Source organism: Rutidosis leptorrhynchoides, chromosome 4 (genome assembly GCF_046630445.1).
Source record: "Rutidosis leptorrhynchoides isolate AG116_Rl617_1_P2 chromosome 4, CSIRO_AGI_Rlap_v1, whole genome shotgun sequence".
In the NCBI taxonomy this organism is placed as follows: Eukaryota; Viridiplantae; Streptophyta; class Magnoliopsida; order Asterales; family Asteraceae; genus Rutidosis; species Rutidosis leptorrhynchoides.
The window spans coordinates 622,113,410-622,116,777 of NC_092336.1; the positions used below are offsets into that span (position 1 = coordinate 622,113,410).

At 32.9% G+C, this 3,368-nt stretch overlaps 1 long non-coding RNA gene across 1 annotated transcript; it reads left to right on the top strand.

Annotated features, from left to right (window-relative positions):
- The first annotated feature begins 588 nt into the window (after positions 1-588).
- Positions 589-2,824, top strand: LOC139904148 (uncharacterized). The gene is made up of 4 exons (XR_011778679.1): positions 589-788; positions 1,481-1,593; positions 2,320-2,399; positions 2,535-2,824. It is a non-coding gene; the product is annotated as an uncharacterized lncRNA (long non-coding RNA).
- Positions 2,825-3,368: the final 544 nt, after the last annotated feature.

Genomic DNA, 3,368 nt, shown 5'->3' on the forward strand with positions numbered 1-3,368 from the left:
AATAAAAAATACACATTTTAATAAATGTTATCGTTGATCGGTCCCTAATTTATGCTCGGAATGGTTATTAATGAAAAGGGTTTTATGTGATTTTAATTGTCTAAACGAAGTGTTTTTATGAGTTTTCATGTGTATCAAGTATTGAAGAAGATTGCGCTAAAAGAAGATAAAAGATGCTGAAAATGTTGAAAAAGTTGTCTCATGCGCATTGTTACGAAATTGGCCATAACTTGAGCATACGACCTCCGTTTGAGGTGAATCAAATTGCCAGATGTTCGTATTTCATAGATCTACGAGTTTGATTTTTATATGAGACCGCAAATTTTCGTGCTTTGGCCGCAAATTGCGGTGGCATCTGGATAAAAAATAGTAAAAACCACAATATGGCCGCAATTTTGCGGCGTGATTGAAATTTGCGGTAAAAAGTAAAAACACCGTAATTTGCGGTGGAAGTTGAATTTTAAGGGTGTTTTTCATGTTTCATCATCCATTCATCATGTTTATCATCACCTTTAATCTTTTACCTTTACAATTTTGAAATATTACCCTCATTTCCCACACCATAATTCACTCACCTTCTCTGTGTATCTATAACTCCGCTTTATTAACCCTAACCCTCTTCACAGTCGGCCTGCTTTGTCACGAACTTAACGGCCCATATAATCAACCACCGTCGCTGCTACACCCACCGCCATCGATGTCCTTGCAGTTCTCACCGTCATGTCCGCTGATATTGTATACTTCTCCGATCCGATGGTCAACCAAATCGTAACTCTATTTCTCAATCTGTAAGTTATTTTCCCCTAATCTTTTCACCTCAATCTGTAAATTAGGGTTCGTATCCATTTCTTACACCATAATTCTACAATCTACACCACATGTATTCGAATCACGATCTCACTTTATTTGTTCCTTTAAAAAATTCTTCAATGTGCGTATTGAACCTCACTTATTTTATTTTTAATAAAATTAGGGTCCAAGATTTTATTGCTGTAAAATTAGCCCTATACAAGACTAAAATATGCTGTTAAATTATTGAATCATGAACATGTGAGAACATGTTTCTTGATGCACATGTGGGGATGTTGTTACAAGAGGTTTGCTTTTAATTAAATTGTCATTCTAATCGTATTAGAAAATATCATAAATTAGGATTTCTATAGTTTTGTTTTAAGCTTAACATGAGGTTATATGAATGAAATATATTGTGTTTTTGACATGTGTTCTTCTTAGTTTGTTTTCTGTTAACTGATTGTAGCAAGATTGATTTTTGTTTGTGTTATGTGTTGCTTACTGTACATCTACTGTTGTCATTTGTTTAAATCTTCATGATGACTAAATGTGGGTTTTGTGGAGACATATTTGTTTAAATCAAGAGGTAATAACCGGCACATTTTTCTTTCAACATTTTGTTTTAGTTATTGTTGTGTGGTGTACAGTTTTGATTCTTTTAACGTCCTTTTTTTTTTAACATTTACAGCAACCTACTGTGTTATTTGTGGAGGGTTGGATGAAAATGCTCTATTGTTGAATTCAGACATGGGCGAACGCCGATTATTGTATATCAGTTTTCCGTTCCCGTTGAGAGTCAAGGTACACAGTGATAGTTTCAATGGTTTAGTACATTACTGAATGTTGCTTTTGGAAGCAAAAAACTGGGCAAAGTGATTACTTACTCTTAAACATGTAGTTGCTATTGCGTTGTTTATTTTTATATAAATATAAATATAGTTGTTTGCAATCTGAATGTTTTAATCGGAGTTATGATTAACTGAATATTCTATGTTTTATTTGAGTCATTTTGATAATTGGGAAAATTTGAGTGGGAGTATGAGATGGTATCAAAACACTTTGTATTGCATTTTTTAATGTTCCCGTTGATATGGTATGAACTTACTTTTGGGCTCTATCTGGTCTACAATCAACCCTATCAACATCCCTACATAATAGCATTTAATGTTTGTATTGACATGGGTTATGGTCTATATATTTACTTAACACGGAAGGTAATAATGTATTTGTGTCTTAGAATCGCTGCCTTTTAATACGATATAAATAACATGTACGGTATGTACATAACTACCTAAGTAGTTGTAACAAAACTAAGCGTCTATGTATTTTGCTAACTGTTGATGATAAGAGTCATTTGAAATAAACTATGATGGTTACCATAATACCATTGGTTACACTATCAGCTGCATGTATACATATGCGTTTGCAAGAAAATCTTTTATGAGGCATATATGCATAAGGTTAGTGTGAGATGAACGATTACAACAACAAAAGCGTTATCTTATTGTTAGAATTTGTCATCCTTAGGTTTTGGAAAGCCATATGCAATTCAACAAAAAGGAAATTGATGTTATTACAACAAGTTCAATTAGGAAGATAGGTACGAGGTACGTCCGCTACTTTGAAAAATCGATTATGACTATGAATATTTTTGATTTTTAAGCTGCAAGGTGCATTCGAATGGAACTGCTTTGAATATCTTTTCCTAAATATAAACTAATAAACATTTGTCACTGCAAAAGGCTCCAAGAGAAAATAGGAGTGAAAGACATTCCAAGATTAGGTTCCTAGAGTAGACACAATCACCTAAAGATCGTGGTGCCAAAAGCTTCTGATGTTCTTGCAACCAGAACAAGAAAACAAGATTTTCAAGAGTTTCCGAGGCTTCTATGTAATCGAGTTTTGGTATTAAAAGTATTTGATAATCAACCTTTTTTGTATTAATGTGTATATTTTGTTGAGCATTTGTGGATGGTATTGGTTTCTAATAACAATAACATATGCACATTATAATAGGATTATTACTTTTTCAGTTTTTGCATTGGGAACGCCTAGGCCGAAAACCCGACGCAAAGCGAGGGTCTTTCACTAGTTAATATTAAAAATAAGGATAATGCTAACCATAGCTTTAAGGCAATGGTTAAACATTAAGAAAGTATTAATTCACTGTTATAATTCAGTAGGCTTATAACTAACTTTAGTGACATGTTATAATTCAGTAGGCTTATAACTACCTTTAGTGACGTGTTATAATTCAATAGGCTTTATAACTACCTTTAGCGACGTGGTTTTTGACTGTGGACTATTGATAATTATTAAAAGATATAGAGAGAGAGAGAGAGAGAGAGAGAGAGTATATATGAAATATATATATCATTCAAGCAAGTTACATGATTACATTTGATGAGGTATTTATAATACATGATTTACTGTGCATTATTTGACTTATAATTAGGAGTAGCTGTCATCCATATTTACTTTATCACAACACTCTCCCTTGGATGAAAATTTTATTAGCTCGGATATTGACTATAAATTACTGCCTCGTTAAAAACCTTGCTAAAGAAAACCCATTG